This window comes from Phyllobates terribilis, unplaced genomic scaffold (assembly GCF_046119375.1).
Source record: "Phyllobates terribilis strain yellow unplaced genomic scaffold, ASM4611937v1 Scaffold_169__1_contigs__length_4117513, whole genome shotgun sequence".
Taxonomy (NCBI): domain Eukaryota; kingdom Metazoa; phylum Chordata; class Amphibia; order Anura; family Dendrobatidae; genus Phyllobates; species Phyllobates terribilis.
Window position 1 is genome coordinate 211,005 of NW_027362929.1, and position 26,800 is coordinate 237,804.

At 45.4% G+C, this 26,800-nt stretch overlaps 20 non-coding genes and 1 pseudogene across 20 annotated transcripts; all 21 read right to left on the minus strand.

Annotated features, from left to right (window-relative positions):
* Positions 1–326: 326 nt before the first annotated feature.
* On the minus strand, positions 327–517 carry LOC141209657 (U2 spliceosomal RNA). Its single transcript, XR_012279850.1, has one exon. It is a non-coding gene; the product is annotated as a U2 spliceosomal RNA (small nuclear RNA).
* A 1,120-nt stretch (positions 518–1,637) lies between these two features.
* LOC141209668 (U2 spliceosomal RNA) lies at positions 1,638–1,828 on the minus strand. Its single transcript, XR_012279861.1, has one exon. It is a non-coding gene; the product is annotated as a U2 spliceosomal RNA (small nuclear RNA).
* Positions 1,829–2,949: 1,121 nt separating this feature from the next.
* Positions 2,950–3,140, minus strand: LOC141209681 (U2 spliceosomal RNA). The gene has a single exon (XR_012279873.1). It is a non-coding gene; the product is annotated as a U2 spliceosomal RNA (small nuclear RNA).
* Positions 3,141–4,259: 1,119 nt separating this feature from the next.
* On the minus strand, positions 4,260–4,450 carry LOC141209692 (U2 spliceosomal RNA). The gene has a single exon (XR_012279884.1). It is a non-coding gene; the product is annotated as a U2 spliceosomal RNA (small nuclear RNA).
* Positions 4,451–5,571: 1,121 nt separating this feature from the next.
* LOC141209703 (U2 spliceosomal RNA) lies at positions 5,572–5,762 on the minus strand. Its single transcript, XR_012279895.1, has one exon. It is a non-coding gene; the product is annotated as a U2 spliceosomal RNA (small nuclear RNA).
* A 1,118-nt stretch (positions 5,763–6,880) lies between these two features.
* LOC141209714 (U2 spliceosomal RNA) lies at positions 6,881–7,071 on the minus strand. Its single transcript, XR_012279906.1, has one exon. It is a non-coding gene; the product is annotated as a U2 spliceosomal RNA (small nuclear RNA).
* A 1,118-nt stretch (positions 7,072–8,189) lies between these two features.
* LOC141209725 (U2 spliceosomal RNA) lies at positions 8,190–8,380 on the minus strand. Its single transcript, XR_012279917.1, has one exon. It is a non-coding gene; the product is annotated as a U2 spliceosomal RNA (small nuclear RNA).
* A 1,122-nt stretch (positions 8,381–9,502) lies between these two features.
* LOC141210361 (U2 spliceosomal RNA) lies at positions 9,503–9,693 on the minus strand. Its single transcript, XR_012280533.1, has one exon. It is a non-coding gene; the product is annotated as a U2 spliceosomal RNA (small nuclear RNA).
* A 1,119-nt stretch (positions 9,694–10,812) lies between these two features.
* Positions 10,813–11,003, minus strand: LOC141209736 (U2 spliceosomal RNA). The gene has a single exon (XR_012279928.1). It is a non-coding gene; the product is annotated as a U2 spliceosomal RNA (small nuclear RNA).
* A 1,121-nt stretch (positions 11,004–12,124) lies between these two features.
* On the minus strand, positions 12,125–12,315 carry LOC141210304 (U2 spliceosomal RNA). Its single transcript, XR_012280476.1, has one exon. It is a non-coding gene; the product is annotated as a U2 spliceosomal RNA (small nuclear RNA).
* A 1,117-nt stretch (positions 12,316–13,432) lies between these two features.
* LOC141210482 (U2 spliceosomal RNA) lies at positions 13,433–13,623 on the minus strand. The gene has a single exon (XR_012280649.1). It is a non-coding gene; the product is annotated as a U2 spliceosomal RNA (small nuclear RNA).
* Positions 13,624–14,742: 1,119 nt separating this feature from the next.
* On the minus strand, positions 14,743–14,933 carry LOC141209747 (U2 spliceosomal RNA). The gene has a single exon (XR_012279939.1). It is a non-coding gene; the product is annotated as a U2 spliceosomal RNA (small nuclear RNA).
* A 1,123-nt stretch (positions 14,934–16,056) lies between these two features.
* LOC141209758 (U2 spliceosomal RNA) lies at positions 16,057–16,247 on the minus strand. The gene has a single exon (XR_012279950.1). It is a non-coding gene; the product is annotated as a U2 spliceosomal RNA (small nuclear RNA).
* A 1,120-nt stretch (positions 16,248–17,367) lies between these two features.
* LOC141209769 (U2 spliceosomal RNA) lies at positions 17,368–17,558 on the minus strand. Its single transcript, XR_012279961.1, has one exon. It is a non-coding gene; the product is annotated as a U2 spliceosomal RNA (small nuclear RNA).
* Positions 17,559–18,680: 1,122 nt separating this feature from the next.
* On the minus strand, positions 18,681–18,862 carry LOC141210514 (U2 spliceosomal RNA). Its single transcript, XR_012280680.1, has one exon. It is a non-coding gene; the product is annotated as a U2 spliceosomal RNA (small nuclear RNA).
* Positions 18,863–19,386: 524 nt separating this feature from the next.
* LOC141210754 (U2 spliceosomal RNA) lies at positions 19,387–19,502 on the minus strand (annotated as a pseudogene).
* A 1,120-nt stretch (positions 19,503–20,622) lies between these two features.
* Positions 20,623–20,813, minus strand: LOC141209780 (U2 spliceosomal RNA). Its single transcript, XR_012279972.1, has one exon. It is a non-coding gene; the product is annotated as a U2 spliceosomal RNA (small nuclear RNA).
* Positions 20,814–21,933: 1,120 nt separating this feature from the next.
* On the minus strand, positions 21,934–22,124 carry LOC141210199 (U2 spliceosomal RNA). The gene has a single exon (XR_012280374.1). It is a non-coding gene; the product is annotated as a U2 spliceosomal RNA (small nuclear RNA).
* Positions 22,125–23,244: 1,120 nt separating this feature from the next.
* LOC141210410 (U2 spliceosomal RNA) lies at positions 23,245–23,435 on the minus strand. Its single transcript, XR_012280579.1, has one exon. It is a non-coding gene; the product is annotated as a U2 spliceosomal RNA (small nuclear RNA).
* A 1,124-nt stretch (positions 23,436–24,559) lies between these two features.
* On the minus strand, positions 24,560–24,750 carry LOC141209793 (U2 spliceosomal RNA). The gene has a single exon (XR_012279984.1). It is a non-coding gene; the product is annotated as a U2 spliceosomal RNA (small nuclear RNA).
* Positions 24,751–25,871: 1,121 nt separating this feature from the next.
* Positions 25,872–26,062, minus strand: LOC141210535 (U2 spliceosomal RNA). Its single transcript, XR_012280699.1, has one exon. It is a non-coding gene; the product is annotated as a U2 spliceosomal RNA (small nuclear RNA).
* Between the last annotated feature and the right edge of the window lie 738 nt (positions 26,063–26,800).

A 26,800-nucleotide genomic window follows, 5' to 3' on the forward strand; every position in this document is an offset into this window, starting at 1 on the left:
TGTGCAGCTTATCTCACCACCTGTAGTTATTTAGGTGAAAGCTCCAAAATGCTTGCCTAATATGTCTGTTTATCCAAAAGGAAGTATAGAGGGAGAGCTAGATAGATAGCATTGCATTACATTACATTACATGGCAATGCAATGCACAGTTGCTGAAGTTGAACCAAAATGAGCTTGTCATCTGGCTTCTGCAACTTTTAACATGAAAAATCCAATGAGGAGAAGAAAAGCAAAGCCAAAGAGTCCATCCCAAAATCCGACAAACAAGCAAAATGAACAAAAAGCATTGAATTCAATTCTTTCTGATTTTAGAAACTGCATTAAAGAAGGGGTGCACCGGTCCTGGAGATACTGCAATACCAGGTCAATGCGTGGAGTGGACAGAGCAAGCTCTTTTTCCATCTCCCTGTTCTAAAAATCCATTTAATATATGGTCCCCAGATAGGGGACGTATCAGATATTAAACTGATAAGAACAGATACTACACTTGATCTTAGCCAAAAGGCCGAGAAGCGATAACCAGAATTGGTTTCCGACTACGGTGCCACCCAAGGATTCTGAAAAGTCCATTTGTGGAGATGGCCACCTGGACTCCCGTTAAGAAGACATGCTGTCAACCTCTAGATCCCTCACATGCCTGCACTTTTCGGCTTGCTGCTGCTGCAATCCACGCGTTTTAGATCTGCATAACTCCACCTCTTTTAGCACAGTACCCTCAACCCCCGGCTGTTCCCACCCGCCTCAACACCGTTGGAAGGGAGGAGAACCAATTAAGGCGGGGGGGGGGTGGAACGAGCAGCTGTCTACCCTTAGCAGGAGGGTTGCTGATTAATTACCTCTCCTGCTGCTGCTGCTGCTGGCTGTCCAGCAGCAGACTGAAGGTGGCTGCTGCTGTGCGCAGGTATATAAAGGCTCAGAGCCTATTATGACACGCGCAGCCAGCGTTCCATTGCCACATTCCGTCTACTGCAGGCGGGATACCTGGATGGCTGAATGTCACTGAGAAGCTCACAGAGACCGCCATAAGCAACAGTTTAAAAGAATGCCACAGACTAATCAACCAAACTTTTTGGGTTGGTTTCTCTTTTATAGTCTGCAGGCATTAAATGAAAGAAGTCAGTGTTCCCGCAGAGGGAGACAACGTTTCAGAAAAGGCATTGTAGCAAACCAAAAAAGAAATTTTAAGCGCAGCAGAGTAACCAGCTCACATACCTGTTAGCTCAGGTGAGTTTAAAAGGCTGCTGTTGATAACAAGGGCATTTGCTAAATAGATGGTGTGTGTGCAACAATATACTGAAAGGTCAATTATATTGTGCAGCTTATCTCACCACCTGTAGTTATTTAGGTGAAAGCTCCAAAATGCTTGCCTAATATGTCTGTTTATCCAAAAGGAAGTATAGAGGGAGAGCTAGATAGATAGCATTGCATTACATTACATTACATGGCAATGCAATGCACAGTTGCTGAAGTTGAACCAAAATGAGCTTGTCATCTGGCTTCTGCAACTTTTAACATGAAAAATCCAATGAGGAGAAGAAAAGCAAAGCCAAAGAGTCCATCCCAAAATCCGACAAACAAGCAAAATGAACAAAAAGCATTGAATTCAATTCTTTCTGATTTTAGAAACTGCATTAAAGAAGGGGTGCACCGGTCCTGGAGATACTGCAATACCAGGTCAATGCGTGGAGTGGACAGAGCAAGCTCTTTTTCCATCTCCCTGTTCTAAAAATCCATTTAATATATGGTCCCCAGATAGGGGACGTATCAGATATTAAACTGATAAGAACAGATACTACACTTGATCTTAGCCAAAAGGCCGAGAAGCGATAACCAGAATTGGTTTCCGACTACGGTGCCACCCAAGGATTCTGAAAAGTCCATTTGTGGAGATGGCCACCTGGACTCCCGTTAAGAAGACATGCTGTCAACCTCTAGATCCCTCACATGCTTGCACTTTTCGGCTTGCTGCTGCTGCAATCCACGCGTTTTAGATCTGCATAACTCCACCTCTTTTAGCACAGTACCCTCAACCCCCGGCTGTTCCCACCTGCCTCAACACCGTTGGAAGGGAGGAGAACCAATTAAGGCGGGGGGGGGGGTGGAACGAGCAGCTGTCTACCCTTAGCAGGAGGGTTGCTGATTAATTACCTCTCCTGCTGCTGCTGCTGCTGGCTGTCCAGCAGCAGACTGAAGGTGGCTGCTGCTGTGCGCAGGTATATAAAGGCTCAGAGCGTATTATGACACGCGCAGCCAGCGTTCCATTGCCACATTCCGTCTACTGCAGGCGGGATACCTGGATGGCTGAATGTCACTGAGAAGCTCACAGAGACCGCCATAAGCAACAGTTTAAAAGAATGCCACAGACTAATCAACCAAACTTTTTGGGTTGGTTTCTCTTTTATAGTCTGCAGGCATTAAATGAAAGAAGTCAGTGTTCCAGCAGAGGGAGACAACGTTTCAGAAAAGGCATTGTAGCAAACCAAAAAAGAAATTTTAAGCGCAGCAGAGTAACCAGCTCACATACCTGTTAGCTCAGGTGAGTTTAAAAGGCTGCTGTTGATAACAAGGGCATTTGCTAAATAGATGGTGTGTGTGCAACAATATACTGAAAGGTCAATTATATTGTGCAGCTTATCTCACCACCTGTAGTTATTTAGGTGAAAGCTCCAAAATGCTTGCCTAATATGTCTGTTTATCCAAAAGGAAGTATAGAGGGAGAGCTAGATAGATAGCATTGCATTACATTACATTACATGGCAATGCAATGCACAGTTGCTGAAGTTGAACCAAAATGAGCTTGTCATCTGGCTTCTGCAACTTTTAACATGAAAAATCCAATGAGGAGAAGAAAAGCAAAGCCAAAGAGTCCATCCCAAAATCCGACAAACAAGCAAAATGAACAAAAAGCATTGAATTCAATTCTTTCTGATTTTAGAAACTGCATTAAAGAAGGGGTGCACCGGTCCTGGAGATACTGCAATACCAGGTCAATGCGTGGAGTGGACAGAGCAAGCTCTTTTTCCATCTCCCTGTTCTAAAAATCCATTTAATATATGGTCCCCAGATAGGGGACGTATCAGATATTAAACTGATAAGAACAGATACTACACTTGATCTTAGCCAAAAGGCCGAGAAGCGATAACCAGAATTGGTTTCCGACTACGGTGCCACCCAAGGATTCTGAAAAGTCCATTTGTGGAGATGGCCACCTGGACTCCCGTTAAGAAGACATGCTGTCAACCTCTAGATCCCTCACATGCCTGCACTTTTCGGCTTGCTGCTGCTGCAATCCACGCGTTTTAGATCTGCATAACTCCACCTCTTTTAGCACAGTACCCTCAACCCCCGGCTGTTCCCACCCGCCTCACACCGTTGGAAGGGAGGAGAACCAATTAAGGCGGGGGGGGGGTGGAACGAGCAGCTGTCTACCCTTAGCAGGAGGGCTGCTGATTAATTACCTCTCCTGCTGCTGCTGCTGCTGGCTGTCCAGCAGCAGACTGAAGGTGGCTGCTGCTGTGCGCAGGTATATAAAGGCTCAGAGCCTATTATGACACGCGCAGCCAGCGTTCCATTGCCACATTCCGTCTACTGCAGGCGGGATACCTGGATGGCTGAATGTCACTGAGAAGCTCACAGAGACCGCCATAAGCAACAGTTTAAAAGAATGCCACAGACTAATCAACCAAACTTTTTGGGTTGGTTTCTCTTTTATAGTCTGCAGGCATTAAATGAAAGAAGTCAGTGTTCCAGCAGAGGGAGACAACGTTTCAGAAAAGGCATTGTAGCAAACCAAAAAAGAAATTTTAAGCGCAGCAGAGTAACCAGCTCACATACCTGTTAGCTCAGGTGAGTTTAAAAGGCTGCTGTTGATAACAAGGGCATTTGCTAAATAGATGGTGTGTGTGCAACAATATACTGAAAGGTCAATTATATTGTGCAGCTTATCTCACCACCTGTAGTTATTTAGGTGAAAGCTCCAAAATGCTTGCCTAATATGTCTGTTTATCCAAAAGGAAGTATAGAGGGAGAGCTAGATAGATAGCATTGCATTACATTACATTACATGGCAATGCAATGCACAGTTGCTGAAGTTGAACCAAAATGAGCTTGTCATCTGGCTTCTGCAACTTTTAACATGAAAAATCCAATGAGGAGAAGAAAAGCAAAGCCAAAGAGTCCATCCCAAAATCCGACAAACAAGCAAAATGAACAAAAAGCATTGAATTCAATTCTTTCTGATTTTAGAAACTGCATTAAAGAAGGGGTGCACCGGTCCTGGAGATACTGCAATACCAGGTCAATGCGTGGAGTGGACAGAGCAAGCTCTTTTTCCATCTCCCTGTTCTAAAAATCCATTTAATATATGGTCCCCAGATAGGGGACGTATCAGATATTAAACTGATAAGAACAGATACTACACTTGATCTTAGCCAAAAGGCCGAGAAGCGATAACCAGAATTGGTTTCCGACTACGGTGCCACCCAAGGATTCTGAAAAGTCCATTTGTGGAGATGGCCACCTGGACTCCCGTTAAGAAGACATGCTGTCAACCTCTAGATCCCTCACATGCCTGCACTTTTCGGCTTGCTGCTGCTGCAATCCACGCGTTTTAGATCTGCATAACTCCACCTCTTTTAGCACAGTACCCTCAACCCCCGGCTGTTCCCACCCGCCTCAACACCGTTGGAAGGGAGGAGAACCAATTAAGGCGGGGGGGGGGGTGGAACGAGCAGCTGTCTACCCTTAGCAGGAGGGTTGCTGATTAATTACCTCTCCTGCTGCTGCTGCTGCTGGCTGTCCAGCAGCAGACTGAAGGTGGCTGCTGCTGTGCGCAGGTATATAAAGGCTCAGAGCCTATTATGACACGCGCAGCCAGCGTTCCATTGCCACATTCCGTCTACTGCAGGCGGGATACCTGGATGGCTGAATGTCACTGAGAAGCTCACAGAGACCGCCATAAGCAACAGTTTAAAAGAATGCCACAGACTAATCAACCAAACTTTTTGGGTTGGTTTCTCTTTTATAGTCTGCAGGCATTAAATGAAAGAAGTCAGTGTTCCAGCAGAGGGAGACAACGTTTCAGAAAAGGCATTGTAGCAAACCAAAAAAGAAATTTTAAGCGCAGCAGAGTAACCAGCTCACATACCTGTTAGCTCAGGTGAGTTTAAAAGGCTGCTGTTGATAACAAGGGCATTTGCTAAATAGATGGTGTGTGTGCAACAATATACTGAAAGGTCAATTATATTGTGCAGCTTATCTCACCACCTGTAGTTATTTAGGTGAAAGCTCCAAAATGCTTGCCTAATATGTCTGTTTATCCAAAAGGAAGTATAGAGGGAGAGCTAGATAGATAGCATTGCATTACATTACATTACATGGCAATGCAATGCACAGTTGCTGAAGTTGAACCAAAATGAGCTTGTCATCTGGCTTCTGCAACTTTTAACATGAAAAATCCAATGAGGAGAAGAAAAGCAAAGCCAAAGAGTCCATCCCAAAATCTGACAAACAAGCAAAATGAACAAAAAGCATTGAATTCAATTCTTTCTGATTTTAGAAACTGCATTAAAGAAGGGGTGCACCGGTCCTGGAGATACTGCAATACCAGGTCAATGCGTGGAGTGGACAGAGCAAGCTCTTTTTCCATCTCCCTGTTCTAAAAATCCATTTAATATATGGTCCCCAGATAGGGGACGTATCAGATATTAAACTGATAAGAACAGATACTACACTTGATCTTAGCCAAAAGGCCGAGAAGCGATAACCAGAATTGGTTTCCGACTACGGTGCCACCCAAGGATTCTGAAAAGTCCATTTGTGGAGATGGCCACCTGGACTCCCGTTAAGAAGACATGCTGTCAACCTCTAGATCCCTCACATGCCTGCACTTTTCGGCTTGCTGCTGCTGCAATCCACGCGTTTTAGATCTGCATAACTCCACCTCTTTTAGCACAGTACCCTCAACCCCCGGCTGTTCCCACCCGCCTCAACACCGTTGGAAGGGAGGAGAAGCAATTAAGGCGGGGGGGGTGGAACGAGCAGCTGTCTACCCTTAGCAGGAGGGTTGCTGATTAATTACCTCTCCTGCTGCTGCTGCTGCTGGCTGTCCAGCAGCAGACTGAAGGTGGCTGCTGCTGTGCGCAGGTATATAAAGGCTCAGAGCCTATTATGACACGCGCAGCCAGCGTTCCATTGCCACATTCCGTCTACTGCAGGCGGGATACCTGGATGGCTGAATGTCACTGAGAAGCTCACAGAGACCGCCATAAGCAACAGTTTAAAAGAATGCCACAGACTAATCAACCAAACTTTTTGGGTTGGTTTCTCTTTTATAGTCTGCAGGCATTAAATGAAAGAAGTCAGTGTTCCAGCAGAGGGAGACAACGTTTCAGAAAAGGCATTGTAGCAAACCAAAAAAGAAATTTTAAGCGCAGCAGAGTAACCAGCTCACATACCTGTTAGCTCAGGTGAGTTTAAAAGGCTGCTGTTGATAACAAGGGCATTTGCTAAATAGATGGTGTGTGTGCAACAATATACTGAAAGGTCAATTATATTGTGCAGCTTATCTCACCACCTGTAGTTATTTAGGTGAAAGCTCCAAAATGCTTGCCTAATATGTCTGTTTATCCAAAAGGAAGTATAGAGGGAGAGCTAGATAGATAGCATTGCATTACATTACATTACATGGCAATGCAATGCACAGTTGCTGAAGTTGAACCAAAATGAGCTTGTCATCTGGCTTCTGCAACTTTTAACATGAAAAATCCAATGAGGAGAAGAAAAGCAAAGCCAAAGAGTCCATCCCAAAATCCGACAAACAAGCAAAATGAACAAAAAGCATTGAATTCAATTCTTTCTGATTTTAGAAACTGCATTAAAGAAGGGGTGCACCGGTCCTGGAGATACTGCAATACCAGGTCAATGCGTGGAGTGGACAGAGCAAGCTCTTTTTCCATCTCCCTGTTCTAAAAATCCATTTAATATATGGTCCCCAGATAGGGGACGTATCAGATATTAAACTGATAAGAACAGATACTACACTTGATCTTAGCCAAAAGGCCGAGAAGCGATAACCAGAATTGGTTTCCGACTACGGTGCCACCCAAGGATTCTGAAAAGTCCATTTGTGGAGATGGCCACCTGGACTCCCGTTAAGAAGACATGCTGTCAACCTCTAGATCCCTCACATGCCTGCACTTTTCGGCTTGCTGCTGCTGCAATCCACGCGTTTTAGATCTGCATAACTCCACCTCTTTTAGCACAGTACCCTCAACCCCCGGCTGTTCCCACCCGCCTCAACACCATTGGAAGGGAGGAGAACCAATTAAGGCGGGGGGGGGGGTGGAACGAGCAGCTGTCTACCCTTAGCAGGAGGGTTGCTGATTAATTACCTCTCCTGCTGCTGCTGCTGGCTGTCCAGCAGCAGACTGAAGGTGGCTGCTGCTGTGCGCAGGTATATAAAGGCTCAGAGCCTATTATGACACGCGCAGCCAGCGTTCCATTGCCACATTCCGTCTACTGCAGGCGGGATACCTGGATGGCTGAATGTCACTGAGAAGCTCACAGAGACCGCCATAAGCAACAGTTTAAAAGAATGCCACAGACTAATCAACCAAACTTTTTGGGTTGGTTTCTCTTTTATAGTCTGCAGGCATTAAATGAAAGAAGTCAGTGTTCCAGCAGAGGGAGACAACGTTTCAGAAAAGGCATTGTAGCAAACCAAAAAAGAAATTTTAAGCGCAGCAGAGTAACCAGCTCACATACCTGTTAGCTCACGTGAGTTTAAAAGGCTGCTGTTGATAACAAGGGCATTTGCTAAATAGATGGTGTGTGTGCAACAATATACTGAAAGGTCAATTATATTGTGCAGCTTATCTCACCACCTGTAGTTATTTAGGTGAAAGCTCCAAAATGCTTGCCTAATATGTCTGTTTATCCAAAAGGAAGTATAGAGGGAGAGCTAGATAGATAGCATTGCATTACATTACATTACATGGCAATGCAATGCACAGTTGCTGAAGTTGAACCAAAATGAGCTTGTCATCTGGCTTCTGCAACTTTTAACATGAAAAATCCAATGAGGAGAAGAAAAGCAAAGCCAAAGAGTCCATCCCAAAATCCGACAAACAAGCAAAATGAACAAAAAGCATTGAATTCAATTCTTTCTGATTTTAGAAACTGCATTAAAGAAGGGGTGCACCGGTCCTGGAGATACTGCAATACCAGGTCAATGCGTGGAGTGGACAGAGCAAGCTCTTTTTCCATCTCCCTGTTCTAAAAATCCATTTAATATATGGTCCCCAGATAGGGGACGTATCAGATATTAAACTGATAAGAACAGATACTACACTTGATCTTAGCCAAAAGGCCGAGAAGCGATAACCAGAATTGGTTTCCGACTACGGTGCCACCCAAGGATTCTGAAAAGTCCATTTGTGGAGATGGCCACCTGGGCTCCCGTTAAGAAGACATGCTGTCAACCTCTAGATCCCTCACATGCCTGCACTTTTCGGCTTGCTGCTGCTGCAATCCACGCGTTTTAGATCTGCATAACTCCACCTCTTTTAGCACAGTACCCTCAACCCCCGGCTGTTCCCACCCGCCTCAACACCGTTGGAAGGGAGGAGAACCAATTAAGGCGGGGGGGGGGGGTGGAACGAGCAGCTGTCTACCCTTAGCAGGAGGGTTGCTGAGTAATTACCTCTCCTGCTGCTGCTGCTGCTGGCTGTCCAGCAGCAGACTGAAGGTGGCTGCTGCTGTGCGCAGGTATATAAAGGCTCAGAGCCTATTATGACACGCGCAGCCAGCGTTCCATTGCCACATTCCGTCTACTGCAGGCGGGATACCTGGATGGCTGAATGTCACTGAGAAGCTCACAGAGACCGCCATAAGCAACAGTTTAAAAGAATGCCACAGACTAATCAACCAAACTTTTTGGGTTGGTTTCTCTTTTATAGTCTGCAGGCATTAAATGAAAGAAGTCAGTGTTCCAGCAGAGGGAGACAACGTTTCAGAAAAGGCATTGTAGCAAACCAAAAAAGAAATTTTAAGCGCAGCAGAGTAACCAGCTCACATACCTGTTAGCTCAGGTGAGTTTAAAAGGCTGCTGTTGATAACAAGGGCATTTGCTAAATAGATGGTGTGTGTGCAACAATATACTGAAAGGTCAATTATATTGTGCAGCTTATCTCACCACCTGTAGTTATTTAGGTGAAAGCTCCAAAATGCTTGCCTAATATGTCTGTTTATCCAAAAGGAAGTATAGAGGGAGAGCTAGATAGATAGCATTGCATTACATTACATTACATGGCAATGCAATGCACAGTTGCTGAAGTTGAACCAAAATGAGCTTGTCATCTGGCTTCTGCAACTTTTAACATGAAAAATCCAATGAGGAGAAGAAAAGCAAAGCCAAAGAGTCCATCCCAAAATCCGACAAACAAGCAAAATGAACAAAAAGCATTGAATTCAATTCTTTCTGATTTTAGAAACTGCATTAAAGAAGGGGTGCACCGTTCCTGGAGATACTGCAATACCAGGTCAATGCGTGGAGTGGACAGAGCAAGCTCTTTTTCCATCTCCCTGTTCTAAAAATCCATTTAATATATGGTCCCCAGATAGGGGACGTATCAGATATTAAACTGATAAGAACAGATACTACACTTGATCTTAGCCAAAAGGCCGAGAAGCGATAACCAGAATTGGTTTCCGACTACGGTGCCACCCAAGGATTCTGAAAAGTCCATTTGTGGAGATGGCCACCTGGACTCCCGTTAAGAAGACATGCTGTCAACCTCTAGATCCCTCACATGCCTGCACTTTTCGGCTTGCTGCTGCTGCAATCCACGCGTTTTAGATCTGCATAACTCCACCTGTTTTAGCACAGTACCCTCAACCCCCGGCTGTTCCCACCCGCCTCAACACCGTTGGAAGGGAGGAGAACCAATTAAGGCGGGGGGGGGTGGAACGAGCAGCTGTCTACCCTTAGCAGGAGGGTTGCTGATTAATTACCTCTCCTGCTGCTGCTGCTGCTGGCTGTCCAGCAGCAGACTGAAGGTGGCTGCTGCTGTGCGCAGGTATATAAAGGCTCAGAGCCTATTATGACACGCGCAGCCAGCGTTCCATTGCCACATTCCGTCTACTGCAGGCGGGATACCTGGATGGCTGAATGTCACTGAGAAGCTCACAGAGACCGCCATAAGCAACAGTTTAAAAGAATGCCACAGACTAATCAACCAAACTTTTTGGGTTGGTTTCTCTTTTATAGTCTGCAGGCATTAAATGAAAGAAGTCAGTGTTCCAGCAGAGGGAGACAACGTTTCAGAAAAGGCATTGTAGCAAACCAAAAAAGAAATTTTAAGCGCAGCAGAGTAACCAGCTCACATACCTGTTAGCTCAGGTGAGTTTAAAAGGCTGCTGTTGATAACAAGGGCATTTGCTAAATAGATGGTGTGTGTGCAACAATATACTGAAAGGTCAATTATATTGTGCAGCTTATCTCACCACCTGTAGTTATTTAGGTGAAAGCTCCAAAATGCTTGCCTAATATGTCTGTTTATCCAAAAGGAAGTATAGAGGGAGAGCTAGATAGATAGCATTGCATTACATTACATTACATGGCAATGCAATGCACAGTTGCTGAAGTTGAACCAAAATGAGCTTGTCATCTGGCTTCTGCAACTTTTAACATGAAAAATCCAATGAGGAGAAGAAAAGCAAAGCCAAAGAGTCCATCCCAAAATCCGACAAACAAGCAAAATGAACAAAAAGCATTGAATTCAATTCTTTCTGATTTTAGAAACTGCATTAAAGAAGGGGTGCACCGGTCCTGGAGATACTGCAATACCAGGTCAATGCGTGGAGTGGACAGAGCAAGCTCTTTTTCCATCTCCCTGTTCTAAAAATCCATTTAATATATGGTCCCCAGATAGGGGACGTATCAGATATTAAACTGATAAGAACAGATACTACACTTGATCTTAGCCAAAAGGCCGAGAAGCGATAACCAGAATTGGTTTCCGACTACGGTGCCACCCAAGGATTCTGAAAAGTCCATTTGTGGAGATGGCCACCTGGACTCCCGTTAAGAAGACATGCTGTCAACCTCTAGATCCCTCACATGCCTGCACTTTTCGGCTTGCTGCTGCTGCAATCCACGCGTTTTAGATCTGCATAACTCCACCTCTTTTAGCACAGTACCCTCAACCCCCGGCTGTTCCCACCCGCCTCAACACCGTTGGAAGGGAGGAGAACCAATTAAGGCGGGGGGGGGGGTGGAACGAGCAGCTGTCTACCCTTAGCAGGAGGGTTGCTGATTAATTACCTCTCCTGCTGCTGCTGCTGCTGGCTGTCCAGCAGCAGACTGAAGGTGGCTGCTGCTGTGCGCAGGTATATAAAGGCTCAGAGCCTATTATGACACGCGCAGCCAGCGTTCCATTGCCACATTCCGTCTACTGCAGGCGGGATACCTGGATGGCTGAATGTCACTGAGAAGCTCACAGAGACCGCCATAAGCAACAGTTTAAAAGAATGCCACAGACTAATCAACCAAACTTTTTGGGTTGGTTTCTCTTTTATAGTCTGCAGGCATTAAATGAAAGAAGTCAGTGTTCCAGCAGAGGGAGACAACGTTTCAGAAAAGGCATTGTAGCAAACCAAAAAAGAAATTTTAAGCGCAGCAGAGTAACCAGCTCACATACCTGTTAGCTCAGGTGAGTTTAAAAGGCTGCTGTTGATAACAAGGGCATTTGCTAAATAGATGGTGTGTGTGCAACAATATACTGAAAGGTCAATTATATTGTGCAGCTTATCTCACCACCTGTAGTTATTTAGGTGAAAGCTCCAAAATGCTTGCCTAATATGTCTGTTTATCCAAAAGGAAGTATAGAGGGAGAGCTAGATAGATAGCATTGCATTACATTACATTACATGGCAATGCAATGCACAGTTGCTGAAGTTGAACCAAAATGAGCTTGTCATCTGGCTTCTGCAACTTTTAACATGAAAAATCCAATGAGGAGAAGAAAAGCAAAGCCAAAGAGTCCATCCCAAAATCCGACAAACAAGCAAAATGAACAAAAAGCATTGAATTCAATTCTTTCTGATTTTAGAAACTGCATTAAAGAAGGGGTGCACCGGTCCTGGAGATACTGCAATACCAGGTCAATGCGTGGAGTGGACAGAGCAAGCTCTTTTTCCATCTCCCTGTTCTAAAAATCCATTTAATATATGGTCCCCAGATAGGGGACGTATCAGATATTAAACTGATATGAACAGATACTACACTTGATCTTAGCCAAAAGGCCGAGAAGCGATAACCAGAATTGGTTTCCGACTACGGTGCCACCCAAGGATTCTGAAAAGTCCATTTGTGGAGATGGCCACCTGGACTCCCGTTAAGAAGACATGCTGTCAACCTCTAGATCCCTCACATGCCTGCACTTTTCGGCTTGCTGCTGCTGCAATCCACGCGTTTTAGATGTGCATAACTCCACCTCTTTTAGCACAGTACCCTCAACCCCCGGCTGTTCCCACCCGCCTCAACACCGTTGGAAGGGAGGAGAACCAATTAAGGCGGGGGGGGGGTGGAACGAGCAGCTGTCTACCCTTAGCAGGAGGGTTGCTGATTAATTACCTCTCCTGCTGCTGCTGCTGGCTGTCCAGCAGCAGACTGAAGGTGGCTGCTGCTGTGCGCAGGTATATAAAGGCTCAGAGCCTATTATGACACGCGCAGCCAGCGTTCCATTGCCACATTCCGTCTACTGCAGGCGGGATACCTGGATGGCTGAATGTCACTGAGAAGCTCACAGAGACCGCCATAAGCAACAGTTTAAAAGAATGCCACAGACTAATCAACCAAACTTTTTGGGTTGGTTTCTCTTTTATAGTCTGCAGGCATTAAATGAAAGAAGTCAGTGTTCCAGCAGAGGGAGACAACGTTTCAGAAAAGGCATTGTAGCAAACCAAAAAAGAAATTTTAAGCGCAGCAGAGTAACCAGCTCACATACCTGTTAGCTCAGGTGAGTTTAAAAGGCTGCTGTTGATAACAAGGGCATTTGCTAAATAGATGGTGTGTGTGCAACAATATACTGAAAGGTCAATTATATTGTGCAGCTTATCTCACCACCTGTAGTTATTTAGGTGAAAGCTCCAAAATGCTTGCCTAATATGTCTGTTTATCCAAAAGGAAGTATAGAGGGAGAGCTAGATAGATAGCATTGCATTACATTACATTACATGGCAATGCAATGCACAGTTGCTGAAGTTGAACCAAAATGAGCTTGTCATCTGGCTTCTGCAACTTTTAACATGAAAAATCCAATGAGGAGAAGAAAAGCAAAGCCAAAGAGTCCATCCCAAAATCCGACAAACAAGCAAAATGAACAAAAAGCATTGAATTCAATTCTTTCTGATTTTAGAAACTGCATTAAAGAAGGGGTGCACCGGTCCTGGAGATACTGCAATACCAGATCAATGCGTGGAGTGGACAGAGCAAGCTCTCTTTCCATCTCCCTGTTCTAAAAATCCATTTAATATATGGTCCCCAGATAGGGGACGTATCAGATATTAAACTGATAAGAACAGATACTACACTTGATATTAGCCAAAAGGCCGAGAAGCGATAACCAGAATTGGTTTCCGACTACGGTGCCACCCAAGGATTCTGAAAAGTCCATTTGTGGAGATGGCCACCTGGACTCCCGTTAAGAAGACATGCTGTCAACCTCTAGATCCCTCACATGCCTGCACTTTTCGGCTTGCTGCTAGTGCAATCCACGCGTTTTAGATCTGCATAACTCCACCTCTTTTAGCACAGTACCCTCAACCCCCGGCTGTTCCCACCCGCCTCAACACCGTTGGAAGGGAGGAGAACCAATTAAGGCGGGGGGGGGAGGGGGTGGAACGAGCAGCTGTCTACCCTTAGCAGGAGGGTTGCTGATTAATTACCTCTCCTGCTGCTGCTGGCTGTCCAGCAGCAGACTGAAGGTGGCTGCTGCTGTGCGCAGGTATATAAAGGCTCAGAGCCTATTATGACACGCGCAGCCAGTGTTCCATTGCCACATTCCGTCTACTGCAGGCGGGATACCTGGATGGCTGAATGTCACTGAGAAGCTCACAGAGACCGCCATAAGCAACAGTTTAAAAGAATGCCACAGACTAATCAACCAAACTTTTTGGGTTGGTTTCTCTTTTATAGTCTGCAGGCATTAAATGAAAGAAGTCAGTGTTCCAGCAGAGGGAGACAACGTTTCAGAAAAGGCATTGTAGCAAACCAAAAAAGAAATTTTAAGCGCAGCAGAGTAACCAGCTCACATACCTGTTAGCTCAGGTGAGTTTAAAAGGCTGCTGTTGATAACAAGGGCATTTGCTAAATAGATGGTGTGTGTGCAACAATATACTGAAAGGTCAATTATATTGTGCAGCTTATCTCACCACCTGTAGTTATTTAGGTGAAAGCTCCAAAATGCTTGCCTAATATGTCTGTTTATCCAAAAGGAAGTATAGAGGGAGAGCTAGATAGATAGCATTGCATTACATTACATTACATGGCAATGCAATGCACAGTTGCTGAAGTTGAACCAAAATGAGCTTGTCATCTGGCTTCTGCAACTTTTAACATGAAAAATCCAATGAGGAGAAGAAAAGCAAAGCCAAAGAGTCCATCCCAAAATCCGACAAACAAGCAAAATGAACAAAAAGCATTGAATTCAATTCTTTCTGATTTTAGAAACTGCATTAAAGAAGGGGTGCACCGGTCCTGGAGATACTGCAATACCAGGTCAATGCGTGGAGTGGACAGAGCAAGCTCTTTTTCCATCTCCCTGTTCTAAAAATCCATTTAATATATGGTCCCCAGATAGGGGACGTATCAGATATTAAACTGATAAGAACAGATACTACACTTGATCTTAGCCAAAAGGCCGAGAAGCGATAACCAGAATTGGTTTCCGACTACGGTGCCACCCAAGGATTCTGAAAAGTCCATTTGTGGAGATGGCCACCTGGACTCCCATTAAGAAGACATGCTGTCAACCTCTAGATCCCTCACATGCCTGCACTTTTCGGCTTGCTGCTGCTGCAATCCACGCGTTTTAGATCTGCATAACTCCACCTCTTTTAGCACAGTACCCTCAACCCCCGGCTGTTCCCACCCGCCTCAACACCGTTGGAAGGGAGGAGAACCAATTAAGGCGGGGGGGGGGGGGTGGAACGAGCAGCTGTCTACCCTTAGCAGGAGGGTTGCTGATTAATTACCTCTCCTGCTGCTGCTGCTGCTGGCTGTCCAGCAGCAGACTGAAGGTGGCTGCTGCTGTGCGCAGGTATATAAAGGCTCAGAGCCTATTATGACACGCGCAGCCAGCGTTCCATTGCCACATTCCGTCTACTGCAGGCGGGATACCTGGATGGCTGAATGTCACTGAGAAGCTCACAGAGACCGCCATAAGCAACAGTTTAAAAGAATGCCACAGACTAATCAACCAAACTTTTTGGGTTGGTTTCTCTTTTATAGTCTGCAGGCATTAAATGAAAGAAGTCAGTGTTCCAGCAGAGGGAGACAACGTTTCAGAAAAGGCATTGTAGCAAACCAAAAAAGAAATTTTAAGCGCAGCAGAGTAACCAGCTCACATACCTGTTAGCTCAGGTGAGTTTAAAAGGATGCTGTTGATAACAAGGGCATTTGCTAAATAGATGGTGTGTGTGCAACAATATACTGAAAGGTCAATTATATTGTGCAGCTTATCTCACCACCTGTAGTTATTTAGGTGAAAGCTCCAAAATGCTTGCCTAATATGTCTGTTTATCCAAAAGGAAGTATAGAGGGAGAGCTAGATAGATAGCATTGCATTACATTACATTACATGGCAATGCAATGCACAGTTGCTGAAGTTGAACCAAAATGAGCTTGTCATCTGGCTTCTGCAACTTTTAACATGAAAAATCCAATGAGGAGAAGAAAAGCAAAGCCAAAGAGTCCATCCCAAAATCCGACAAACAAGCAAAATGAACAAAAAGCATTGAATTCAATTCTTTCTGATTTTAGAAACTGCATTAAAGAAGGGGTGCACCGGTCCTGGAGATACTGCAATACCAGGTCAATGCGTGGAGTGGACAGAGCAAGCTCTTTTTCCATCTCCCTGTTCTAAAAATCCATTTAATATATGGTCCCCAGATAGGGGACGTATCAGATATTAAACTGATAAGAACAGATACTACACTTGATCTTAGCCAAAAGGCCGAGAAGCGATAACCAGAATTGGTTTCCGACTACGGTGCCACCCAAGGATTCTGAAAAGTCCATTTGTGGAGATGGCCACCTGGACTCCCGTTAAGAAGACATGCTGTCAACCTCTAGATCCCTCACATGCCTGCACTTTTCGGCTTGCTGCTGCTGCAATCCACGCGTTTTAGATCTGCATAACTCCACCTCTTTTAGCACAGTACCCTCAACCCCCGGCTGTTCCCACCCGCCTCAACACCGTTGGAAGGGAGGAGAACCATTTAAGGCGGGGGGGGGGTGGAACGAGCAGCTGTCTACCCTTAGCAGGAGGGTTGCTGATTAATTACCTCTCCTGCTGCTGCTGCTGCTGGCTGTCCAGCAGCAGACTGAAGGTGGCTGCTGCTGTGCGCAGGTATATAAAGGCTCAGAGCCTATTATGACACGCGCAGCCAGCGTTCCATTGCCACATTCCGTCTACTGCAGGCGGGATACCTGGATGGCTGAATGTCACTGAGAAGCTCACAGAGACCGCCATAAGCAACAGTTTAAAAGAATGCCACAGACTAATCAATCAAACTTTTTGGGTTGGTTTCTCTTTTATAGTCTGCAGGCATTAAATGAAAGAAGTCAGTGTTCCAGCAGAGGGAGACAACGTTTCAGAAAAGGCATTGTAGCAAACCAAAAAAGAAATTTTAAGCGCAGCAGAGTAACCAGCTCACATACCTGTTAGCTCAGGTGAATTTAAAAGGCTGCTGTTGATAACAAGGGCATTTGCTAAATAGATGGTGTGTGTGCAACAATATACTGAAAGGTCAATTATATTGTGCAGCTTATCTCACCACCTGTAGTTATTTAGGTGAAAGCTCCAAAATGCTTGCCTAATATGTCTGTTTATCCAAAAGGAAGTATAGAGGGAGAGCTAGATAGATAGCATTGCATTACATTACATTACATGGCAATGCAATGCACAGTTGCTGAAGTTGAACCAAAATGAGCTTGTCATCTGGCTTCTGCAACTTTTAACATGAAAAATCCAATGAGGAGAAGAAAAGCAAAGCCAAAGAGTCCATCCCAAAATCCGACAAACAAGCAAAATGAACAAAAAGCATTGAATTCAATTCTTTCTGATTTTAGAAACTGCATTAAAGAAGGGGTGCACCGGTCCTGGAGATACTGCAATACCAGGTCAATGCGTGGAGTGGACAGAGCAAGCTCTTTTTCCATCTCCCTGTTCTAAAAATCCATTTAATATATGGTCCCCAGATAGGGGACGTATCAGATATTAAACTGATAAGAACAGATACTACACTTGATCTTAGCCAAAAGGCCGAGAAGCGATAACCAGAATTGGTTTCCGACTACGGTGCCACCCAAGGATTCTGAAAAGTCCATTTGTGGAGATGGCCACCTGGACTCCCGTTAAGAAGACATGCTGTCAACCTCTAGATCCCTCACATGCCTGCACTTTTCGGCTTGCTGCTGCTGCAATCCACGCGTTTTAGATCTGCATAACTCCACCTCTTTTAGCACAGTACCCTCAACCCCCGGCTGTTCCCACCCGCCTCAACACCGTTGGAAGGGAGGAGAACCAATTAAGGCGGGGGGGGGGGGTGGAACGAGCAGCTGTCTACCCTTAGCAGGAGGGTTGCTGATTAATTACCTCTCCTGCTGCTGCTGCTGCTGGCTGTCCAGCAGCAGACTGAAGGTGGCTGCTGCTGTGCGCAGGTATATAAAGGCTCAGAGCCTATTATGACACGCGCAGCCAGCGTTCCATTGCCACATTCCGTCTACTGCAGGCGGGATACCTGGATGGCTGAATGTCACTGAGAAGCTCACAGAGACCGCCATAAGCAACAGTTTAAAAGAATGCCACAGACTAATCAACCAAACTTTTTGGGTTGGTTTCTCTTTTATAGTCTGCAGGCATTAAATGAAAGAAGTCAGTGTTCCAGCAGAGGGAGACAACGTTTCAGAAAAGGCATTGTAGCAAACCAAAAAAGAAATTTTAAGCGCAGCAGAGTAACCAGCTCACATACCTGTTAGCTCAGGTGAGTTTAAAAGGCTGCTGTTGATAACAAGGGCATTTGCTAAATAGATGGTGTGTGTGCAACAATATACTGAAAGGTCAATTATATTGTGCAGCTTATCTCACCACCTGTAGTTATTTAGGTGAAAGCTCCAAAATGCTTGCCTAATATGTCTGTTTATCCAAAAGGAAGTATAGAGGGAGAGCTAGATAGATAGCATTGCATTACATTACATTACATGGCAATGCAATGCACAGTTGCTGAAGTTGAACCAAAATGAGCTTGTCATCTGGCTTCTGCAACTTTTAACATGAAAAATCCAATGAGGAGAAGAAAAGCAAAGCCAAAGAGTCCATCCCAAAATCCGACAAACAAGCAAAATGAACAAAAAGCATTGAATTCAATTCTTTCTGATTTTAGAAACTGCATTAAAGAAGGGGTGCACCGGTCCTGGAGATACTGCAATACCAGGTCAATGCGTGGAGTGGACAGAGCAAGCTCTTTTTCCATCTCCCTGTTCTAAAAATCCATTTAATATATGGTCCCCAGATAGGGGACGTATCAGATATTAAACTGATAAGAACAGATTTTTTGATTGAAGCTGCATCCAAGGCACTGAAAAATGTGACCGAAGTCACACCAAAACAGCGCACGAGGCGAGGATTCATGTGGACCCTTCCCGGAGGAGAGGGTCCCCAATAAACCATCCCCATCCCTCCGAGCCAGAAGGCCACAGCGAGGGTCAGGGATCTCCGATGCTCTCCCTAGCCGAAGCCGGAGAAGAGCCGTTTTCGTGCTCCCAGCTTCCATCTAGGCTGCCACACTAGTGGAGCTGGAGCCTGTGTTGGTTTCTCAGCCCAAAGCTGACCGGACCTCCGACCGGGTTTATAAAAATTCCCTTTCCTAGCCCGGAGGCCAGGAATAGGGGGGGTTGCTCAGAAAGTATGATTGGCAAAGGTGCGGCGTGCTACGAAGCCAAGTCTTTCTGGGGTTCCCAGTCCCAGTAAGCTTGGACTCCCACCAGGGCGCCTACTCCTGGGGCACATTGCTCCAAAGCCCTCACACTTACCCAGCCTAGTGACTTCGATCCTGGAGGGCCATGTTTTCCATCAGATAACTCTATGAGCCACCTGGCGTACTAACAAGTGCACCAAACCAGTGTGTAATATGCATCAATTTACTAGGGCAGCCCAAGGACAAAACTGCCTTTTCAAAAGATACTACACTTGATCTTAGCCAAAAGGCCGAGAAGCGATAACCAGAATTGGTTTCCGACTACGGTGCCACCCAAGGATTCTGAAAAGTCCATTTGTGGAGATGGCCACCTGGACTCCCGTTAAGAAGACATGCTGTCAACCTCTAGATCCCTCACATGCCTGCACTTTTCGGCTTGCTGCTGCTGCAATCCACGCGTTTTAGATCTGCATAACTCCACCTCTTTTAGCACAGTACCCTCAACCCCCGGCTGTTCCCACCCGCCTCAACACCGTTGGAAGGGAGGAGAACCAATTAAGGCGGGGGGGGGGTGGAACGAGCAGCTGTCTACCCTTAGCAGGAGGGTTGCTGATTAATTACCTCTCCTGCTGCTGCTGCTGCTGGCTGTCCAGCAGCAGACTGAAGGTGGCTGCTGCTGTGCGCAGGTATATAAAGGCTCAGAGCCTATTATGACACGCGCAGCCAGCGTTCCATTGCCACATTCCGTCTACTGCAGGCGGGATACCTGGATGGCTGAATGTCACTGAGAAGCTCACAGAGACCGCCATAAGCAACAGTTTAAAAGAATGCCACAGACTAATCAACCAAACTTTTTGGGTTGGTTTCTCTTTTATAGTCTGCAGGCATTAAATGAAAGAAGTCAGTGTTCCAGCAGAGGGAGACAACGTTTCAGAAAAGGCATTGTAGCAAACCAAAAAAGAAATTTTAAGCGCAGCAGAGTAACCAGCTCACATACCTGTTAGCTCAGGTGAGTTTAAAAGGCTGCTGTTGATAACAAGGGCATTTGCTAAATAGATGGTGTGTGTGCAACAATATACTGAAAGGTCAATTATATTGTGCAGCTTATCTCACCACCTGTAGTTATTTAGGTGAAAGCTCCAAAATGCTTGCCTAATATGTCTGTTTATCCAAAAGGAAGTATAGAGGGAGAGCTAGATAGATAGCATTGCATTACATTACATTACATGGCAATGCAATGCACAGTTGCTGAAGTTGAACCAAAATGAGCTTGTCATCTGGCTTCTGCAACTTTTAACATGAAAAATCCAATGAGGAGAAGAAAAGCAAAGCCAAAGAGTCCATCCCAAAATCCGACAAACAAGCAAAATGAACAAAAAGCATTGAATTCAATTCTTTCTGATTTTAGAAACTGCATTAAAGAAGGGGTGCACCGGTCCTGGAGATACTGCAATACCAGGTCAATGCGTGGAGTGGACAGAGCAAGCTCTTTTTCCATCTCCCTGTTCTAAAAATCCATTTAATATATGGTCCCCAGATAGGGGACGTATCAGATATTAAACTGATAAGAACAGATACTACACTTGATCTTAGCCAAAAGGCCGAGAAGCGATAACCAGAATTGGTTTCCGACTACGGTGCCACCCAAGGATTCTGAAAAGTCCATTTGTGGAGATGGCCACCTGGACTCCCGTTAAGAAGACATGCTGTCAACCTCTAGATCCCTCACATGCCTGCACTTTTTGGCTTGCTGCTGCTGCAATCCACGCGTTTTAGATCTGCATAACTCCACCTCTTTTAGCACAGTACCCTCAACCCCCGGCTGTTCCCACCCGCCTCAACACCGTTGGAAGGGAGGAGAACCAATTAAGGCGGGGGGGGGGTGGAACGAGCAGCTGTCTACCCTTAGCAGGAGGGTTGCTGATTAATTACCTCTCCTGCTGCTGCTGCTGCTGGCTGTCCAGCAGCAGACTGAAGGTGGCTGCTGCTGTGCGCAGGTATATAAAGGCTCAGAGCCTATTATGACACGCGCAGCCAGCGTTCCATTGCCACATTCCGTCTACTGCAGGCGGGATACCTGGATGGCTGAATGTCACTGAGAAGCTCACAGAGACCGCCATAAGCAACAGTTTAAAAGAATGCCACAGACTAATCAACCAAACTTTTTGGGTTGGTTTCTCTTTTATAGTCTGCAGGCATTAAATGAAAGAAGTCAGTGTTCCAGCAGAGGGAGACAACGTTTCAGAAAAGGCATTGTAGCAAACCAAAAAAGAAATTTTAAGCGCAGCAGAGTAACCAGCTCACAGACCTGTTAGCTCAGGTGAGTTTAAATGGCTGCTGTTGATAACAAGGGCATTTGCTAAATAGATGGTGTGTGTGCAACAATATACTGAAAGGTCAATTATATTGTGCAGCTTATCTCACCACCTGTAGTTATTTAGGTGAAAGCTCCAAAATGCTTGCCTAATATGTCTGTTTATCCAAAAGGAAGTATAGAGGGAGAGCTAGATAGATAGCATTGCATTACATTACATTACATGGCAATGCAATGCACAGTTGCTGAAGTTGAACCAAAATGAGCTTGTCATCTGGCTTCTGCAACTTTTAACATGAAAAATCCAATGAGGAGAAGAAAAGCAAAGCCAAAGAGTCCATCCCAAAATCCGACAAACAAGCAAAATGAACAAAAAGCATTGAATTCAATTCTTTCTGATTTTAGAAACTGCATTAAAGAAGGGGTGCACCGGTCCTGGAGATACTGCAATACCAGGTCAATGCGTGGAGTGGACAGAGCAAGCTCTTTTTCCATCTCCCTGTTCTAAAAATCCATTTAATATATGGTCCCCAGATAGGGGACGTATCAGATATTAAACTGATAAGAACAGATACTGCACTTGATCTTAGCCAAAAGGCCGAGAAGCGATAACCAGAATTGGTTTCCGACTACGGTGCCACCCAAGGATTCTGAAAAGTCCATTTGTGGAGATGGCCACCTGGACTCCCGTTAAGAAGACATGCTGTCAACCTCTAGATCCCTCACATGCCTGCACTTTTCGGCTTGCTGCTGCTGCAATCCACGCGTTTTAGATCTGCATAACTCCACCTCTTTTAGCACAGTACCCTCAACCCCCGGCTGTTCCCACCCGCCTCAACACCGTTGGAAGGGAGGAGAACCAATTAAGGCGGGGGGGGGGTGGAACGAGCAGCTGTCTACCCTTAGCAGGAGGGTTGCTGATTAATTACCTCTCCTGCTGCTGCTGCTGCTGGCTGTCCAGCAGCAGACTGAAGGTGGCTGCTGCTGTGCGCAGGTATATAAAGGCTCAGAGCCTATTATGACACGCGCAGCCAGCGTTCCATTGCCACATTCCGTCTACTGCAGGCGGGATACCTGGATGGCTGAATGTCACTGAGAAGCTCACAGAGACCGCCATAAGCAACAGTTTAAAAGAATGCCACAGACTAATCAACCAAACTTTTTGGGTTGGTTTCTCTTTTATAGTCTGCAGGCATTAAATGAAAGAAGTCAGTGTTCCAGCAGAGGGAGACAACGTTTCAGAAAAGGCATTGTAGCAAACCAAAAAAGAAATTTTAAGCGCAGCAGAGTAACCAGCTCACATACCTGTTAGCTCAGGTGAGTTTAAAAGGCTGCTGTTGATAACAAGGGCATTTGCTAAATAGATGGTGTGTGTGCAACAATATACTGAAAGGTCAATTATATTGTGCAGCTTATCTCACCACCTGTAGTTATTTAGGTGAAAGCTCCAAAATGCTTGCCTAATATGTCTGTTTATCCAAAAGGAAGTATAGAGGGAGAGCTAGATAGATAGCATTGCATTACATTACATTACATGGCAATGCAATGCACAGTTGCTGAAGTTGAACCAAAATGAGCTTGTCATCTGGCTTCTGCAACTTTTAACATGAAAAATCCAATGAGGAGAAGAAAAGCAAAGCCAAAGAGTCCATCCCAAAATCCGACAAACAAGCAAAATGAACAAAAAGCATTGAATTCAATTCTTTCTGATTTTAGAAACTGCATTAAAGAAGGGGTGCACCGGTCCTGGAGATACTGCAATACCAGGTCAATGCGTGGAGTGGACAGAGCAAGCTCTTTTTCCATCTCCCTGTTCTAAAAATCCATTTAATATATGGTCCCCAGATAGGGGACGTATCAGATATTAAACTGATAAGAACAGATACTACACTTGATTTTAGCCAAAAGGCCGAGAAGCGATAACCAGAATTGGTTTCCGACTACGGTGCCACCCAAGGATTCTGAAAAGTCCATTTGTGGAGATGGCCACCTGGACTCCCGTTAAGAAGACATGCTGTCAACCTCTAGATCCCTCACATGCCTGCACTTTTTGGCTTGCTGCTGCTGCAATCCACGCGTTTTAGATCTGCATAACTCCACCTCTTTTAGCACAGTACCCTCAACCCCCGGCTGTTCCCACCCGCCTCAACACCGTTGGAAGGGAGGAGAACCAATTAAGGCGGGGGGGGGGGGGGTGGAACGAGCAGCTGTCTACCCTTAGCAGGAGGGTTGCTGATTAATTACCTCTCCTGCTGCTGCTGCTGCTGGCTGTCCAGCAGCAGACTGAAGGTGGCTGCTGCTGTGCGCAGGTATATAAAGGCTCAGAGCCTATTATGACACGCGCAGCCAGCGTTCCATTGCCACATTCCGTCTACTGCAGGCGGGATACCTGGATGGCTGAATGTCACTGAGAAGCTCACAGAGACCGCCATAAGCAACAGTTTAAAAGAATGCCACAGACTAATCAACCAAACTTTTTGGGTTGGTTTCTCTTTTATAGTCTGCAGGCATTAAATGAAAGAAGTCAGTGTTCCAGCAGAGGGAGACAACGTTTCAGAAAAGGCATTGTAGCAAACCAAAAAAGAAATTTTAAGCGCAGCAGAGTAACCAGCTCACATACCTGTTAGCTCACGTGAGTTTAAAAGGCTGCTGTTGATAACAAGGGCATTTGCTAAATAGATGGTGTGTGTGCAACAATATACTGAAAGGTCAATTATATTGTGCAGCTTATCTCACCACCTGTAGTTATTTAGGTGAAAGCTCCAAAATGCTTGCCTAATATGTCTGTTTATCCAAAAGGAAGTATAGAGGGAGAGCTAGATAGATAGCATTGCATTACATTACATTACATGGCAATGCAATGCACAGTTGCTGAAGTTGAACCAAAATGAGCTTGTCATCTGGCTTCTGCAACTTTTAACATGAAAAATCCAATGAGGAGAAGAAAAGCAAAGCCAAAGAGTCCATCCCAAAATCCGACAAACAAGCAAAATGAACAAAAAGCATTGAATTCAATTCTTTCTGATTTTAGAAACTGCATTAAAGAAGGGGTGCACCGGTCCTGGAGATACTGCAATACCAGGTCAATGCGTGGAGTGGACAGAGCAAGCTCTTTTTCCATCTCCCTGTTCTAAAAATCCATTTAATATATGGTCCCCAGATAGGGGACGTATCAGATATTAAACTGATAAGAACAGATACTACACTTGATCTTAGCCAAAAGGCCGAGAAGCGATAACCAGAATTGGTTTCCGACTACGGTGCCACCCAAGGATTCTGAAAAGTCCATTTGTGGAGATGGCCACCTGGACTCCCGTTAAGAAGACATGCTGTCAACCTCTAGATCCCTCACATGCCTGCACTTTTCGGCTTGCTGCTGCTGCAATCCACGCGTTTTAGATCTGCATAACTCCACCTCTTTTAGCACAGTACCCTCAACCCCCGGCTGTTCCCACCCGCCTCAACACCGTTGGAAGGGAGGAGAACCAATTAAGGCGGGGGGGGGGGTGGAACGAGCAGCTGTCTACCCTTAGCAGGAGGGTTGCTGATTAATTACCTCTCCTGCTGCTGCTGCTGCTGGCTGTCCAGCAGCAGACTGAAGGTGGCTGCTGCTGTGCGCAGGTATATAAAGGCTCAGAGCCTATTATGACACGCGCAGCCAGCGTTCCATTGCCACATTCCGTCTACTGCAGGCGGGATACCTGGATGGCTGAATGTCACTGAGAAGATCACAGAGACCGCCATAAGCAACAGTTTAAAAGAATGCCACAGACTAATCAACCAAACTTTTTGGGTTGGTTTCTCTTTTATAGTCTGCAGGCATTAAATGAAAGAAGTCAGTGTTCCAGCAGAGGGAGACAACGTTTCAGAAAAGGCATTGTAGCAAACCAAAAAAGAAATTTTAAGCGCAGCAGAGTAACCAGCTCACATACCTGTTAGCTCAGGTGAGTTTAAAAGGCTGCTGTTGATAACAAGGGCATTTGCTAAATAGATGGTGTGTGTGCAACAATATACTGAAAGGTCAATTATATTGTGCAGCTTATCTCACCACCTGTAGTTATTTAGGTGAAAGCTCCAAAATGCTTGCCTAATATGTCTGTTTATCCAAAAGGAAGTATAGAGGGAGAGCTAGATAGATAGCATTGCATTACATTACATTACATGGCAATGCAATGCACAGTTGCTGAAGTTGAACCAAAATGAGCTTGTCATCTGGCTTCTGCAACTTTTAACATGAAAAATCCAATGAGGAGAAGAAAAGCAAAGCCAAAGAGTCCATCCCAAAATCCGACAAACAAGCAAAATGAACAAAAAGCATTGAATTCAATTCTTTCTGATTTTAGAAACTGCATTAAAGAAGGGGTGCACCGGTCCTGGAGATACTGCAATACCAGGTCAATGCGTGGAGTGGACAGAGCAAGCTCTTTTTCCATCTCCCTGTTCTAAAAATTCATTTAATATATAGTCCCCAGATAGGGGACGTATCAGATATTAAACTGATAAGAACAGATACTACACTTGATCTTAGCCAAAAGGCCGAGAAGCGATAACCAGAATTGGTTTCCGACTACGGTGCCACCCAAGGATTCTGAAAAGTCCATTTGTGGAGATGGCCACCTGGACTCCCGTTAAGAAGACATGCTGTCAACCTCTAGATCCCTCACATGCCTGCACTTTTCGGCTTTGCTGCTGCTGCAATCCACGCGTTTTAGATCTGCATAACTCCACCTCTTTTAGCACAGTACCCTCAACCCCCGGTTGTTCTCACCCGCCTCAACACCGTTGGAAGGGAGGAGAACCAATTAAGGCGGGGGGGGGGTGGAACGAGCAGCTGTCTACCCTTAGCAGGAGGGTTGCTGATTAATTACCTCTCCTGCTGCTGCTGCTGCTGGCTGTCCAGCAGCAGACTGAAGGTGGCTGCTGCTGTGCGCAGGTATATAAAGGCTCAGAGCCTATTATGACACGCGCAGCCAGCGTTCCATTGCCACATTCCGTCTACTGCAGGCGGGATACCTGGATGGCTGAATGTCACTGAGAAGCTCACAGAGACCGCCATAAGCAACAGTTTAAAAGAATGCCACAGACTAATCAACCAAACTTTTTGGGTTGGTTTCTCTTTTATAGTCTGCAGGCATTAAATGAAAGAAGTCAGTGTTCCAGCAGAGGGAGACAACGTTTCAGAAAAGGCATTGTAGCAAACCAAAAAAGAAATTTTAAGCGCAGCAGAGTAACCAGCTCACATACCTGTTAGCTCAGGTGAGTTTAAAAGGCTGCTGTTGATAACAA